General features: G+C 38.0%; 1 pseudogene; it reads left to right on the top strand.

Moving 5' to 3' along the window:
* Window positions 1–579: 579 nt before the first annotated feature.
* LOC132495085 (coiled-coil domain-containing protein 150-like) overlaps window positions 580–18255 on the top strand; it is a 56270-nt pseudogene continuing 38594 nt past the window's right edge.

The raw sequence follows: 18255 nt of genomic DNA, 5'->3' as shown, positions 1-18255 counted from the left end.
TCATAGAGGAAGTGGTTTTTTTTTTTAATTTGAACCTTAAAACTTTTGGCAGAGGTGAGGAACAAGTATCTTTGGGTTTTTAATTACAGGCGAACGCAGAACTCATTGCCAACAAGATATACTTGCAATAGCGCACTTGAAAGAGGTATTAGTAGTGAAGGTGCTTACTTGTTAGCATGGTGGCTATTGAGACTGAGACTATTGAGACTATTAACAATGATTTACAAATTTATCACATTATTTATTTTTAATTTTTAACAGTGTAAGCATGTGTGACTCCTTTAACTCTAACGTTTGTGTATGTCTACCCTTGGTAACCAAGCAACTAGAATGTGTCTTCAAATGGGTTCTAACGATCTGACTATACTGGTAAAGGGGACCTCATTAGATATGCTTTGTTTCTGCATGAGGACATACTTTACACTAGTATTTTCTTCATTCTGAAAGCAAAGGAACACATTTTAAAGTATATTTTCCATCCCAGCTTCATTTAGAACGTTGTGTTGTTTCTCATAGTAAAGGGGGCACTCACTGAAAAATAATTCTAGGTTTAGTTGATTTTGTCTTTTTAAATTGCTGATGCTTCCAAGAAGGAGGAAGTCTCCAGAGAGGCCTGCATCTTCAAAATTACTTTAAAGCCACAGGCCCCGTGTCAACACTGTAAAGGAACGAAGTTCATCAGTTGTTTTGCCCAGTGTTAGGCCAAACCCTACACACCATGTGACCTTTGCACCTACCCTGACTTCTGTGAGGTCTTCTCAGGAGATTGGAGACTCTGGGATCTCTCTAAAGACTCGTTTGAATGCCATTAAAACCATGGAGGGAAGACTGGAAGGTAAAATAGACATTCTTGCCTCAAGACCATTAAAAAATGATGAGTCACCAAATTTTCTTCACCGGGATTCGGTAAGTGAAGGCCACAAATTAAATCATAAGGAAATTTCAGATTTATACAACAATGAAGAAAAGTAGTAACATCTAGAAAGATAACGTTTGGAGGTGTGAGTAACAACAAGGAAAGAACTTCTTCACAAACAGCAAAAACTGATGATGTAGATCAAAACCATCATTCTGGCTATTGCATACTTAGTTTTTGATTTGGACACAGAAATGTCATATTTGGCTTAAGAGTAACCATTGAGATTTTTAATCTAATTTTCACTTTAAAAATTAATGCTAATAGTCTTAACATTTACAGTAAAATGGGTAAAGCCTGATTTTCAAGTAGAAATACATAAATAGAAGCCCTGAGAACTTGAACACTGGAAAATACTTCCCAAAGAAAACTTACTAGAGCATCCATCTTTGTTTGGTATTTAAAAATAGAAAGTACTATAGCTTGTCTTCTCGAGTTAACTACAATTTAGACCCTTTCTGTAAGCACTTTTGCTAGTGGCCTTTTCATTTTTTATAAATAGTTTATAAGCACTGGTAAAATTATAAAAACTATATTCTTCCTAATGTGCTTTTCTAGAACAAAATCCAATAGGTTTTCAAAACCTTATAAGTGAGCATCTTTTGTACTATTCTTGAATCCTTACAGAAGACGTTAAAGTATTTTTAACGTTACAGGTTAAAAGTTATAAGGAAGTATAATATTGAGGAAGATGTGGGGAAAAGGCATTCTTCTTTGCTGCTGTTTGGAGTGCCCTTTTCCTGTGGAGGACAATTTGGCTTTGTTTATCACTTTACACCCACAGTTGTACTCTTTCCTACAGATACACTAGCTTGTACATAAGACATGTTTACAAGGTTACTTTCTGAAGTATTGTTTGTTATTAGCAAAAGACTAGAAACAACCAAAATTCCGTCAGTAAGAGGCTGGCTAAATAAATCATGGTATATCCATAGTTTGGAATACTGTTTGAAGATATATTTATCTTAATCATAACATATCTATTATTAGGTTAAAACAGTCCAGGTTCAGAAGAGCATACAGAGTATTTTACTATTTGTGTGCAAAAGGGTTGGGGCGATGAAGTCTTCATATGTATTCACTTTTGAATAGAGTCTCTCTAAAATGAATCGTAATAAATGGGCAACATTATTTTCGAGGAAGGAAACTGGGTGGCTGGGAGATTTTTCACTTTATCCTTTTGTACCTTAAGAGTAATGTGAATGTGCTACCCATCCAGAAAAATTTTATGAACATTTTATTTTCAACAGAAGTAAAAGTAGAGAAAGGATGGTCTTTTCAACAAATGTGCTAGAGCAATTGGGTATCATATGCAGAAACAAAAAAACAAAATACCTTTGATCCATACCTCTTACCATATATAAAAATTAACTCAAAATGGATGAAAGCCCTAAAGGTAAAACTTAAAACTGTAAAACTTCTGAAACATAGGATGAAACCATTGTGATCTTGGATTACACTAAGATTTCTTAGATTTGACATCAAAAGCATGATCCATAAAGGAAAAAAGGTAACATTGACAACGTATGCTCTTCAAAGACATTGTTAAGAAAATGAAAAGCTACAGGCTGGGGGAAAGAAAAAAAAACATTTTCAAATCACATATCTGATAAAGGTCTTGTCTCCACAGTTTATTAAAAACTCTCCAAACTCACTAAGAAGGAAAAACAATCCGAAAAAAAAAAGGTGCAAAGTATTTTATTTATTTGGTGAACACACGTTTCACCAAAAAAGATATACGGATGATAAATAAGCACCTGAAAAGATGTTAAACATCAGTCATTAGGGAAATGCAAATTAAAACTGCAGTGAGGTACTACCACACACTATTAGGATGTCTAAGATTGAAAAACTGATTACCCCAAGTGTTAGTGAAGATGTGGAGGAACTCTCATACATTGCTGAAGGGAATGTAAAATCACTCAGCCACTCTGGAAAATAGTTTGGTAGTTTCTTTAAAAGTGAGACATACTACTACCATACAACCCAGCCAGTCCACTCCTATGCATTCACCAAAGATAAATGAAAGCATATATCTACACGAAGATCTGTATACAACTGCCCAGAGCAGCTCTACTTGTAACAGCTTAAAACTGGAACAACTCCAGTGTTCAGCAGAACACTATTCAGCAACAGAAAGGAAGAACTATTGATATATAAAGAAGAGTGAGTGAATCTCACAATAATTGTGCTGAGTGGAAAATCATTCAAAAATGAGTACATCAACTATGATTTCATTTATATAAAATCCTAGGAAATAAAAGTGAATTGATTGTGACAGAAAACAGGTCAGTGGTAGCCTTGGGTGGATGTGTAGGAACAGGGAGATATAGAAGTGGGGGAAATTACAAAAAGGCATAAGGGAACTTTGGGGATAACGGAAGTGTTCATTATCATGATTATGGTTTATACATATATCAGAATTGTACACTTTAAATATTCATAGCTTATTGTATTTCAACTATATCTCAGTAAGGCTGTTTTAAAAAATGTGAATGTATTATACTAAAGTTAATTATTTTTAAATGTTTAAAATAACATTCTTGAAATGACAAAAACAGTAGCGATAGAGAACAAATTACTGGTTGCCAGGGGACGGGATGAGTTTGGGGGAGGGTGTGAACACAGAGAAGTAGCACAAGTGAGTTGTTTGCGGCAGTGGAGCAGTTCTGTATCTTGGTTGTCGTGATCACAGGAATATGTGCATGGGGTTAAATTACATAGAGCTATGTGCATGTGTGCATACACAGATGAATGCAGGTTTAAAAAATGGTGAAGGGCTTCCCTGGTGGCGCAGTGGTTGAGAGTCCGCCTGCCGATGCAGGGGACGCGTGTTCATGCCCCGGTCCGGGAATATACCACATGCCGCGGAGTGGCTGGGCCCGTGAGCCATTGCTGCTGAGCCTTTCTGGAGCCTGTGCTCCGCAACGGGAGAGGCCACAACAGTGAGAGGCCCGTGTACTGAAAGAAATAACAAGTGAAAATTGTAAGTTTTGTAGTGTAGTTATTCTCATTAAAGTCTATATCCTGGTTTTAATGTTGAACTACAATATAAGATGTCATCATTAGAAGCAGGGAAAAGAGTGCATGGGGACTCTGCACTAATTTTGTAAAGTCCTGTGACTCTGTATTTCAAGATAAAGTATTTTTTAAAAGAGTAGTATTTAGATTAGTATGATGCATCTGAAACAACTGTGTAGATATAGTAAAAGTGTTGCAGATATGTAAAAGTCGAATACTTCTAATTAGGATTAGGACACTATTTAGAACACTTCTGTAACACTATTTTCTTGATGCTATTTAGTTCTTATTCACCTTTGCTATTATGATATTAATTTACGTTGTATTTTCAAATTCTGTGATAATCTGTTTCTTCCCCGTTTTTCATCTTAGCATCATTCTCTCATCTCCCTTACCTTCATTCTGCGCTGTCATAGAGATTGACATATATTAGAGATTTGCCCATGTTTATTAACAGATTTTTTTTTGCTTTGTAGTTTTAAGGGGAAAAACAGCTACTAAAGCTAGTTTTTATTTACAATAATATATAAGCATATTTAATTAAACATTTTAAATTTGGTTTCTAAATTGCTGTGTCTTATTCTAATTGCTGATTGACTGTGCTTTGGGAGAATCATTTATCATTTCTTTTTTTCTACTAAGGTGAAATCCATTCTTGAAAAGAAAGAACGTGAGCTCTCACGAGTTGTGAAGGGTCGTGCTGCAGCCCTGAAAGAGAGTCAGAAGTTGAAACATGACCTCAAAGCTTTGGAGGACAGGGAGAACAAGAAGGCAAGACATCAATCCTTTCTGAAGTCTGTTACTGAAATGAAGCGCTTCTGAAATTTTTCATGAGCCATATTCTTTCTTTTCTTGTTACCTTTATTAAAAAAGAATGAGGATTGATCAGAGGAGGATTTTTTTTTCCTAAAGAAAGGATACCTTTAGAAGAGCTCTAAGATATTTCCTTTAAAAATACATGATTTAACTCCCAATGTTTTTTTTTTCTTCCTGTCTTAAAATAATCAAAAGTCCTATTTTTTTTCTGTTGAAACACATCTGACCTTGGTAATAATAACCACCTACTTATGTATTATTAATGTGATATAACACTGTTAAGATTTTATGTTAAGTCAAATTACCAAATGCTTTCTGCTTAACAGTGTGTGTACTTAGTGGGAAGAGAGGTAACATCCCAAAATTCATGACAGCAGGTGCTAGATTTTGCCCCTCTGAAGAGGGCTGTGAGTCACATCATTCTTCAGCAGCTTCCACTTATGGTCCTCTTTCCTCAGATAATTCTGATGGGCTTCAAATGTGTTATCTTCTTCTGACCCCATGATAAGATAGCTGAGGAGGGCTAGCACAGGCCAGTCTGGGACCACCTCTAGCCCCAAGAAGCTGTTGGTCCTTATGTCTCTAGTTAATATATGTGCTGTGACACGACAATAGTTAGGATGCACTGCAGAGTTCTTCATAGGATCCATATGATCTAGGGTCTAGTTTTCTTTTTCTCAAAGTCAAAATAACTTAAGATACAAAATAAATATAAAATATACTTTAATTATTCCTCTTAGCATTCTACCAGACCTGGTTTCCATACTCTTCTAGAAGTCATGGGACTCAGCAGAAGAATAACCAGAAAGGATCAAATATCTTTGTCTTATTTCATTTTCTATTAGGTGGGAAACTTTCAGCAACAACTGGCAGAAGCTAAAGAAGACAACTGCAAAGTTAAAATCATGTTGGAGAATGTGTTGGCTTCTCACAGTAAGATGCAAGGCGCTCTGGAAAAAGTGCAAATAGAGCTTGGGCGGAGGGATGCAGAGATTGCAGGCCTCAAGAAAGAAAGGTACCAGAGATTATTTTTCTGTCTTTGTACTTGTATTTTTCTGCGACATTGTAGTAAAGAACAGAGTGCAGTCAAGAAACAGTCATTTTCTATTGATTCCCTTGTGAAAATAAAGTAGTAAAATGGTATTTAAAGAACTAGCAAATTCAGGAAAATCTGGAATTATAAATAAAAATGATATCCAAAAATTCTCATATTTTGTAGCGATGTAAATAAGTATGTATTTTAGAAATTCATGTGATATATGCTGTTTTATCCTTGCTGTTTTCTACACCACTTATACCTGCCCTTGGGTCTACAGAATGATAATTGTCAAGATTAAAGCCAAGTGTCTACTTCTGTTTGAATTAATTATCCATTAATTAGTATCCTATTTATTTTAGATGAATCATTCTGAGAACTACTTTTAGCCATGTTTTGTAAGTGAACTCCTTTAAATGTTTAAAAATTACATAAAAGTTTCCCTTTTAGGTTAATGAACAAATGGTTTGAGTTTAATCAGACCTCTAAGACCTATTGTAATACATTAGTGGTGAATATTGCCTCTGTGTTATGGGAGAACAAGTGAGTTTTATATTCTTCATTGTGCTTGTTTTTTTACATATTATGAATCTGTATTACCTCTGAACTTAAAAAAAAAGTCAAGGGGATGGTATTAAACATTGTTTACTATTCACAATAAAATTCTGGGTAAAAAGCAGAAATCTCAACAGCAAGCCAGTCCATACAGAGGTGATATATTTTTGTACTAGTAATATATATATAGTATAAAGTTACCAGCCCATAAGTTAGTCATTAACATGTACTGATACTTTAATATATAAAGCCAAATTGAATCATAAATGGGACAAGTTTTTAATCCATAGGAAAATTAGTTTCTTAACCTGAAGCTGAGGCTACTAATTGTCACCTGCCAACTCTCAGATATTCTGAGCATCTGTAGCCCACTACATATGCCATTTGGGCTTCCTGGAAGGTGCCCTGTAACTCCCAGTGGTATCACTCCTAGATGGTACTTTTCTGTGGTCACTCTCCCTGTGCCCTTCATTTACAGGGCTCTAAATCAACAGCGGGTACAGAAGCTGGAAGCAGAAGTGGACCAGAGGCGGTCCAGAATCCTTGTCGTGGATGCCCAGCACAACAGTAAGGTAGAAGCCAGGTTTTTATAGATAGATAACGTTGATATTTTTTATTTTATTGGCATATTGCTATTTTGGAAAAATGGAGTAAAACAATCGGGTAAATTTCCTTTCCATTCAAGTCTGAGTTTTGAACAGTGACATATTTCCAAATGGGAAATGGGTCTGTGATCTTACAGTGAACCATTTATTGGCAAACCAGGACCATAATTATGCCTAACTCTCCTTGTCTTATATGGTCTGCATTCTTTTCATGTATTAATGCATAAGTGAACTTAAAGGGCTTAGAAAACAACATAACTTTAGTCAGAAGTAGCGAGAGTGATCCCACTTAATAAGGAGGCATACTCACATGTTTATAGGTGTATACACACATGAATATGTATCTACACATATGCACACATATAAAATAGAGATATTTCGTATAAAAAGCTTTTTCTAGAAGGATATACAAGGGACAGTTGCCAGTTCTTATCTCTCTAGGCAGTGAGACCAGAGGGTCATAGGATCAGGAAGGGGAGTTTAACTGGTTTAAAACCTTAGAAATTAGGATAAATAAGTTGGCTCTATTTTCCAAAACTCTCTAGTGACCAGTGGAGCATACCCTTCCCATCACCTTCTAAGAGTCTCCTAAGGACTGTCTGTAATAAGTTCTCACATATATATATTCCAGGCATCTGGAGTCTTTGGTTCTGGTTCCAAATAATTATTGTTTCAATGTTTAAAGAGTGAATATACAGTGTTATGGACTTCTTGTATCTGTTACAGTGGAATTAAAAACAATCTTCTTTCTTCTCTCTTTCAGATGGAGGCTCTACAAAAAGCTCTAGATGTAGCTAGAGAAGAAAACAGGAGACTGGCTATGAGCCTGGAGCAAGCTCTCCAGACAAATCATCAGCTGCAAACAAAGCTTGATCCTGTTCAAGAGAAATTGGAAAGCAAAGAACTTGAGCTACGGAATTTGGAAACCTTCATGTAAGGGCAGTATAGTCACAGTGGAATTAGGGAAGAGCCTCTGGGAGAGAAAGTTTGGCTAATTCACATAAAGCCGTTAAACCCTTTTCCCCTACTTTGAGCTAGTATTCCCTGCAGAGCCATGGGAAGGAAGCAGGCATAGTTGAGCAGAGCAGATATTAGCTGGCTGGGGTACGCTCCTTTTCAGCTCTTCCCTCATCTAGTGTCAGTCTTCTTCTGTACATGAAGGTTTAAACCAAGTTGGAAGGGATACTTACATGTTTCTGCCAAACCTTTTCTATCAGAAGCTTATGTGTCCTTTAAAAGCATGATTTGGAAAGGTAGAAACAGAAGGATGGATGGGAATAACCCCTCCAGGAGTGGGATAATTCCATTTAAGCAGCTGCTAAACCATTCATTGTTTTCAACTTTTTCCCTGAGATTAGTTAGGTCAAACCCATCAAGTTCAGGTCAACCCACTAAAGTTTTTTTGTTAAACTTTATCTAGGCAAATAGGATTTAGATATTAATAACATCCCATGAAAATTTATACCCAAGGGAAATGCATTGTGCACGTGGATCTTTATTCCTTTCACATAGTGGACATACTGATATAGCAGACAAGTATAAGCTAAAGCAAAGAAGGTAGTTTTCATATTTTTAATCTGTACCAATTTTATATTCTGGTGAAATGTTGCTGGCTCAAGACTACTCAGTATTGGTTAAATCAAGAGTATGTGTTTCACTCTTTTGGGTGGATCTCTTTATATTGAATAACTTTTTGTTTTTGAATGCTGTAGGTAAATGCTTATTTCTTCTTCTGTTAATGAGTTCCAGATCAGTGATTTTTACCTGGTGACTGATCTGCTTCTCATTGGTAAATGACGCCTACTAAGATGTTTTCTAAAGGTGATTTATCATGTCTCTTTTTCAAAACAGAGAACAGATGAGTGAAGAAGCCAAAATAGAAGCAGAATTGTATGCTGAACGCATAGATGCTCTAAGGAAGCAGTTTCAAATTGAGAGAGAAACTGCAAAGAAAGCAGCACAACGGGAAGTGACTGAGGTATGGAGGCAAGTGACAAAAGTCTCCCTGTAGGTGAATGCCTTTGAAGAGGAGAACCAGCCACAGGATTTCCGAGAATGGCTACAGATGTTCTTTGGTTCTTCTAATCCCCCTTTTGCCAGGAGGCCAGATACATCACTATGCTGTTTGTAACTTAACACACAAAAAGTTTCTGATATACAGTTATCTGCCCAATGAATGAATGCCTTGGTGACAGCCTTCCCATTGGAGAATAATAACTGAGTGGGAAGGAGGAGACCGCCATCTGCTAGACAGATGGCCAATCACCTGTCTCCTCTATTCACTTAACTAGCATCCATCATGCACCTACCTGCTCCTAAGAGGCACAAGTAAAAACAGCAGAAGATGTGGTCCGTGCTAAATTACCCCTTATTTAATTGTCATCTCCACTCTTTACATGAGACAACTAGGAAGACATCAGAAGATGTTTCCTGGATAGCTAGAAGCTGTGTACAATTTTAAAGGAATTCAGAAGTAAGGGAAAGTTTGTTTTAGGCTGGTTGGGTGATCGAAGAAGAGGGGAAGCTTGACGGAATTCTACAGGGTTGAGACTGGCAGAGCTGACAGGGCTGTGACACTCTATGTAAGAGGATGAACAAAGCTTAGTTACAGAAATAAATAGGACATGTGAGCAAAGAAAAAGGATTTGCCTCTCTTGATCAGAGCAGAGACTTTAGGAAATTTCTGAGAAAAGGGGGTTAGCTTAGATGAGACCAGCTGGTAGATGGCCTTGACTCCCAGAATGTTGGATGGAAAGTATTAGGTAAAAGGAGAGCACTGTAGGGTTCTGAGAAGGCTGTGAGCACAATGTTAGGTCGGTTAGTCTGTTAGCAGTGGAGAGTAGGTAAGAATGAAGAGAAACTGGAAACATGGAGGCTAAGGGGAACTAGAGCATTTACTCTGGGCTTCAGATGATTAGAGCCAAGCAAAGTGTTTCTGTTGAAAATAGAGAACAATCAAATCAAAAATCCATTTTAATTAATAGAAAAATCAGACACTAAATGTATCATAAGCAAAGGGGAGGGAGTAATTAAAATAATTCCAAGACTTGGTTGGGGTGGCCAGTCTGTATTTTGCTAAATTTAGCGTATTTAGCAATTGCACTTGACAGTGCACAGTCACAAAATCAGATTCAACCGTTTATATGATGCTTTGTAAATTGAAAAAGCACTGTATAAGTGTTAAAAATATTACAGAAATAATTTCTGTGGGAAACAAAAATGGGCACTGAAATTAAAAGTACCTTTATTCAGAGAGAGTTATTCAGAATATTTAAAAATTAAATCCTTTTAACGGGGATCAGTAAAGATGGTGAACTTGTGCAGGAGAGACCAAGGAACAGTATGAGTGTGATGTCTTGAGCAGTTAGTGGCAGAGGTGGGCTCAGGGTGCACTGTTTAAGACTCCCAGCGCTGCCTCTTATTAGCAATGTGTAAATTTACTATCTGTGCAGATGACTTCACTTCTGAGTCTCAGTTTCCTCAATCAAAATGGAAATCATCACAACTGCTTTCCAGGGTGCTTTTGAGGGATAGTTTTTAAGCCTTACTCAGTTTTGACAAAGCTCTGATTGAGGAAATGGTGGAATATCTAACAGAAATTTAGTTGGGTGATAATAAAAGACTAACACTGTAGTGTGAGGTTAGGATCTGAGGGAATGAGCAAGTATAAAGAGAAAGGTAACAATTTTGACTTTTTACTTTGACAAGTTAAATACTTACAAACCACAGAGAATACCACACTCCTATCGTCTCCCTTCTCAGCTGCAGTGTCTTCATCCTAAAAATCCAGTGGTACTCATTTAAGGGCATATGAGGAAGAGGGGGAACTCTGTAAAATGATTTCAGTACCGTTAAAAGATAAATTGAGGAATAATAAAATTAAGAGTTTATTTGAACAAAAATCAATTTGAGTCAGGCAGTATGCAATCGATTGCAATAGAAAGGCGCTCTGAGGAGTTGTATAAAATGAAAGACTTTTATAGGCAGAGGGGAGCAGGAACAAGGAAGTTATACTAGGCAAAAAAGTAGATTAGTTACTAGTAGCAGAGTTACTTCCGTTAAGGGATGGCAGGGGTCTGTCAGGCAGATTACTCACCTAATGCTGATCAGGCCATTTCTGATTGACTGGTTTAAGAGTCCTTTTCTGGGAGAGCCAAAACTGTAATTAAGTCTCAGTTTGGTGACATAAGGTTTAGCATAAGTGACTTCATTGTGGGCCTGTTGTCTTGTTTTGAATAGTAATCACTATGTTATTTTTCCACTAGACAAGTTTATTAAAATTTCTAAACATAAAGCAATATTCATAAGAAGTATAAACTACTATGTAAATAAGCTACAAGGATATATTGTACAGCACAGGGAATATAGCCAGTATTTTATAATAACTGGAGTATAATCTATAAAAATTTTTAATCACTATGTCCTACACCTAATACTAATGTAATATCATAAATCAACTATACCTTAATCGACAAAATCAATATTATAAAAATATATGTAAGGAGAGTCAATAACTGACAGGTGTATTTACATAAACTCCATATAATTTATTTTCACTTCTCAAAATATGAGGTCACGAGGTTAAGTTTTAAAAAAAAAAACCCTTTAAAGTACAGCAATGAGCACTGAGCAATTATTGTGTGCCAGGCTCTATATTCCTTCTCTGCCTCCACTTGTTTAACTGTTACATGAATCCTATGAAGTAGGCTATTCTCATACTTTTCCAATGATGAACCTGAAGCTTAGGAAAGTTAATTATCTGAAATTACTTGACTAGTGTGTGGTGAAGCTGAGATTTTAACTTCTGTCTGATTCCAAAGCCATGCTCTTAGAAAGCAAATGACGAACATACATTTACATTATCTGTTCTAAGAAAAATTGTGTTCTTTAGTGTTAAAAATTATGAAAATCACTGAGAGTGTTTCTCCACAAATCTCCTTCTTATTATTGCCTCACTTACCCTCCTTTTTAAAATATCTATTTATTTGGCTGTGCCAGGTCTTAGTTGCAGCACACAGGATCTTTAGTTGTGGCACACAGGATCTAGTTCCCTGACCAGGGATCAAACACGGCCCCCATGCATTGGGAGCACAGAGTCTTAGCCATTGGACCACCAGGGGAGTCCCATCACTTAACCTCCTTTTTAAAAGAAAGGTCCAAAGAGAACAAAATATAGGGACACAGCTAAACATAAGCTTCTCTTACTGAATGGAAGATTAAAATGTTCTAATTTTCCCTCTGTATCCCACAGCTGAAGAAAGCCCTTGATGAAAGCAACTTCAGAGAAGTGGAAGTATCCCGGACCAACCAGGAGCTGCGGCAGACACTTACAGAGATGGAAAATATAATGAACAGCATCAAGGAGAAAATAAAGGATCAAAAGGCCAAACTTAAGTTCCTCTTATCAGCTAAGGAGAATACTGCTCAGAACATAGAGAGGAAGAAGGTTGTATGAGAAATCCTGACTCTCCTCTCCTCCTTAGTATCTGATGAGGATCCAGGCAGGGAGTGGTGTCTGGGGAAGATGGTTTCAGAGCCCCACCACCACCATGTGTTCTCTGGGAATTACAGCTACACCTGGGAAGTGGGCAGATTGCCTGGGGGGAGGTGGGGGGAGACTCTTTGTCCCGCAGAGATACTGCTGCATCAGTGTTTGGTTTCTCATTAGCTGCCAGTGTCACATTCTGGCTCCCCAGCTGTCTCTTCCACAGTGATTGTACAAGACTTAGCTCTTTCGGGGTCAGGGGGCTGGATGGGAAGGAGAGCCCAGCAGGAACTGGTAACTGTGGATCTCATGTGGGATTCTTTCTGTCAGCCTATAGGCAAAAAGAGCAAGCCAGTTTTTCCACTGATCATCTTTCTATGTTATTTCCACATTAACTTTCAGCACATAGAAACAGAATTGAGCCAAATGGAGTTAATTAAGGATCAGTATCAGAAAGAAAGCTATGACCAGGTAGATTATTTCCACACACTGTTTACCATTCACATGAAATCCCAAACTTGGACAGGTTCACCAACCGTCTCCCTCTTTGTGCCCTACCAGTCACTGAGTATCCAGAAATGTGTATCTGAAACGACTAACCTACAGAAGGAAATGCAGCCATTGGCCAAGAGCCAGCATGATCTGTCAGCTCAGAATAAACAGCAAAATCTGCAACTCGAGGCAGAGCAGAAGAGGAGGTGGGAGCTGGAGCATCGGTGCCAGGTAAAAGGGTTCCTAAGACTCACCTCAGAGATTACCAGCAAAGGCCATGTGCAAAACCCAACATGAGGGCACCTGGCTTTTCTAGGCTCTATAGAAGAAGACAAACTTACAAGTCGTTCATCTTAGCTAAGTCCTTAGAATCATATGTAGGAATGAAGCCTGGAGCTTTGACTATGGCACCTCGTCTTCATGTTCAACTTAATAAAAATGATACTCATTTTTGAAGAACGGCTAAAGCTCACATATGCAAAGTACTAGTTACTAAGTAAGACTTGTGAACTTCATAGTCTTTCAGGAACTTTACACCCCTTGGTTCTTCCCCGTAGCTCAGATACATCTGTTGCCGTTACAGGACTTTTATCTACTCCCAACCTAATGAAAAGCACATTTTATTAAGGAAAAGGGACTTCAAGAGACCGTCAAGCTCTTGCCTTCCAACAGAGATTGTCTGCTATGAAAAGTATTCTCCAGTTCTGGAAAGAGATGTTAATCCTCTCTCAGGAGAATCTGTAAATCAAAATCTATAATCATATACACAAATGTATACTGTAGGTTCAACTGAAAATAATAGTTTTTATCCTATAGTCTGGTAGCACCTGGAGTTAGAAAGTACCCCATCATACTTTCATAATTTGGTTGCTCATTTATTACAATATTGAAGCTTTTTCTTCCATATATAGTACATTGGGAGTTTGTCAAAAATCTCTGTATCACGTTTTCAGGAATTGGAAGAAACAGTTAGACACCTGAAGAAATGTAAAGAGGCAACAGAGGATAAACTGAAAGAAGCTAGTGTGGAATCAGAACAGGTAAGGCAGACCCACGGACATGAAGACTTAGACAAGCTTCCTCAGGCACGATGACCCTGAAACACAAGTCCGTGTAATACCCTTCAGTAACACAGTTGTCAGGAGTGCAAAAGGCAAGAACCAATACCTTAGTATAGCCTCCGTTATAAAGAATAGTTTTAGATTAAGATTCTGTGTCTTGATGAGACATCATAGAATGCTAAAAGATTGATTGACATTGACTAATATTAACTTGGTCATCCAAGCCCCTGAAATTCCAGAAATCCCTGGAATTGGGATTGACATATCTACACTAATATGTATAAAATAGATAACCAATAAGAACCTGCTGTATAATAAATAAATAAAATTTGAAAACGAAGAGATTCTTAAGCGAAAGGTATCACAGTGACATTGCTGCCAGTTTATCCCCTTTACAGACGTTAAGTTACATGATAATATGACTGTCAGAATGGTATATTAAAAGGAATATGGGGGGGCTTGGTGAAGACGGTGCACTAGGAGGATGCGGAATCCGCGTCTGCTCACAACGAGGGCACCTGGGGGACCACGGACACCTAAGGGTTCGGGAGGAACCCCCAGAGACCAGGTAGGACCTGGGGCGTGGGGGGGAGTGAAGGGGGAGGTGAGCTGCCGTCTCTTCTTCCTACAAATCCAGTGGTACTTATTTAAGGGCATATGAGGAAGAAGGGGAACTCTGTAAAATGATTTCAGTACTGTTAAAAGATAAATTGAGGAATAATAAAATTAAGAGTTTATTTGAACAAAAATCAATTTGAGTCAGGCAGTATGCAATCGATTGCAATAGAAAGGCGCTCTGAGGAGTTGTATAAAATGAAAGACTTTTATAGGCAGAGGGGAGCAGGAACAAGGAAGTTATACTAGGCAAAAAAGTAGATTAGTTACTAGTAGCAGAGTTACTTCCGTTAAGGGATGGCAGGGGTCTGTCAGGCAGATTACTCACCTAATGCTGATCAGGCCATTTCTGATTGACTGGTTTAAGAGTCCTTTTCTGGGAGAGCCAAAACTGTAATTAAGTCTCAGTTTGGTGACATAAGGTTTAGCATAAGTGACTTCATTGTGGGCCTGTTGTCATGTTTTGAATAGTAATCACTATGTTATTTTTCCACTAGACAAGTTTATTAAAATTTCTAAACATAAAGCAATATTCATAAGAAGTATAAACTACTATGTAAATAAGCTACAAGGATATATTGTACAGCACAGGGAATATAGCCAGTATTTTATAATAACTGGAGTATAATCTATAAAAATTTTTAATCACTATGTCCTACACCTAATACTAATGTAATATCATAAATCAACTATACCTTAATCGACAAAATCAATATTATAAAAATATATGCAAGGAGAGTCAATAACTGACAGGTGTATTTACATAAACTCCATATAATTTATTTTCACTTCTCCATATATGAGGTCACGAGGTTAAGTTTTTTTTAAAAAAAAATAACCTTTAAAGCACAGCAATGAGCACTGAGCAATTATTGTGTGCCAGGCTCTATATTCCTTCTCTGCCTCCACTTGTTGAACTGTTACATGAATCCTATGAAGTAGGCTATTCTCATACTTTTCCAATGATGAACCTGAAGCTTAGGGAAGTTAATTATCTGAAATTACTTGACTAGTGTGTGGTGAAGCTGAGATTTTAACTTCTGTCTGATTCCAAAGCCATGCTCTTAGAAAGCAAATGACGAACATACATTTACATTATCTGTTCTAAGAAAAATTGTGTTCTTTAGTGTTAAAAATTATGAAAATCACTGAGAGTGTTTCTCCACAAATCTACTTCTTAATATTGCCTCACTTACCCTCCTTTTTAAAATATCTATTTATTTGGCTGTGCCAGGTCTTAGTTGCAGCACACAGGATCTTTAGTTGTGGCACACAGGATCTAGTTCCCTGACCAGGGATCAAACACGGCCCCCATGCATTGGGAGCACAGAGTCTTAGCCACTGGACCACCAGGGAAGTCCCATCACTTAACCTCCTTTTTAAAAGAAAGGTCCAAAGAGAACAAAATATAGGGACACAGCTAAACATAAGCTTCTCTTACTGAATGGAAGATTAAAATGTTCTAATTTTCCCTCTGTATCCCACAGCTGAAGAAAGCCCTTGATGAAAGCAACTTCAGAGAAGTGGAAGTATCCCGGACCAACCAGGAGCTGCGGCAGACACTTACAGAGATGGAAAATATAATGAACAGCATCAAGGAGAAAATAAAGGATCAAAAGGCCCAAATTAAGTTCCTCTTATCAGCTAAGGAGAATACTGCTCAGAACATAGAGAGGAAGAAGGTTGTATGAGAAACCCTAACTCTCCTCTCCTCCTTAGTATCTGATGAGGATCCAGGCAGGGAGTGGTGTCTGGGGAAGATGGTTTCAGAGCCCCACCACCACCATGTGTTCTCTGGGAATTACAGCTACACCTGGGAAGTGGGCAGATTGCCTGGGGGGAGGTGGGGGGAGACTCTTTGTCCCGCAGAGATACTGCTGCATCAGTGTTTGGTTTCTCATTAGCTGCCAGTGTCACATTCTGGCTCCCCAGCTGTCTCTTCCACAGTGATTGTACAAGACTTAGCTCTTTCGGGGTCAGGGGGCTGGATGGGAAGGAGAGCCCAGCAGGAACTGGTAACTGTGGATCTCATGTGGGATTCTTTCTGTCAGCCTATAGGCAAAAAGAGCAAGCCAGTTTTTCCACTGATCATCTTTCTATGTTATTTCCACATTTACTTTCAGCACATAGAAACAGAATTGAGCCAAATGGAGTTAATTAAGGATCAGTATCAGAAAGAAAGCTATGACCAGGTAGATGATTTCCACACACTGTTTACCATTCACATGAAATCCCAAACTTGGACAGGTTCACCAACCGTCTCCCTCTTTGTGCCCTACCAGTCACTGAGTATCCAGAAATGTGTATCTGAAACGACTAACCTACAGCAGGAAATGCAGCCATTGGCCAAGAGCCAGCATGATCTGTCAGCTCAGAATATACAGCAAAAGCTGCAACTCGAGGCAGAGCAGAAGAGGAGGTGGGAGCTGGAGCATCGGTGCCAGGTAAAAGGGTTCCTAAGACTCACCTCAGAGATTACCAGCAAAGGCCATGTGCAAAACCCAGCATGAGGGCACCTGGCTTTTCTAGGCTCTATAGAAGAAGACAAACTTACAAGTCGTTCATCTTAGCTAAGTCCTTAGAATCATATGTAGGAATGAAGCCTGGAGCTTTGACTATGGCACCTCGTCTTCATGTTCAACTTAATAAAAATGATACTCATTTTTGAAGAACGGCTAAAGCTCACATATGCAAAGTACTAGTTACTAAGTAAGACTTGTGAACTTCATAGTCTTTCAGGAACTTTACACCCCTTGGTTCTTCCCCGTAGCTCAGATACATCTGTTGCCGTTACAGGACTTTTATCTACTCCCAACCTAATGAAAAGCACATTTTATTAAGGAAAAGGGACTTCAAGAGACCGTCAAGCTCTTGCCTTCCAACAGAGATTGTCTGCTATGAAAAGTATTCTCCAGTTCTGGAAAGAGATGTTAATCCTCTCTCAGGAGAATCTGTAAATCAAAATCTATAATCATATACACAAATGTATACTGTAGGTTCAACTGAAAATAATAGTTTTTATCCTATAGTCTGGTAGCACCTGGAGTTAGAAAGTACCCCATCATACTTTCATAATTTGGTTGCTCATTTATTACAATATTGAAGCTTTTTCTTCCATATATAGTACATTGGGAGTTTGTCAAAAATCTCTGTATCACGTTTTCAGGAATTGGAAGAAACAGTTAGACACCTGAAGAAATGTAAAGAGGCAACAGAGGATAAACTGAAAGAAGCTAGTGTGGAATCAGAACAGGTAAGGCAGACCCACGGACATGAAGACTTAGACAAGCTTCCTCAGGCACGATGACCCTGAAACACAAGTCCGTGTAATACCCTTCAGTAACACAGTTGTCAGGAGTGCAAAAGGCAAGAACCAATACCTTAGTATAGCCTCCGTTATAAAGAATAGTTTTAGATTAAGATTCTGTGTCTTGATGAGACATCATAGAATGCTAAAAGATTGACTGACATTGACTAATATTAACTTGGTCATCCAAGCCCCTGAAATTCCAGAAATCCCTGGAATTGGGATTGACATATCTACACTAATATGTATAAAATAGATAACCAATAAGAACCTGCTGTATAATAAATAAATAAAATTTGAAAACGAAGAGATTCTTAAGCGAAAGGTATCACAGTGACATTGCTGC

This window comes from Mesoplodon densirostris, chromosome 8 (assembly GCF_025265405.1).
Source record: "Mesoplodon densirostris isolate mMesDen1 chromosome 8, mMesDen1 primary haplotype, whole genome shotgun sequence".
Taxonomy (NCBI): Eukaryota; Metazoa; Chordata; class Mammalia; order Artiodactyla; family Ziphiidae; genus Mesoplodon; species Mesoplodon densirostris.
Note: the sequence above shows the minus strand (reverse complement) of the source record. Positions and strands in the feature narration are given on the sequence as shown.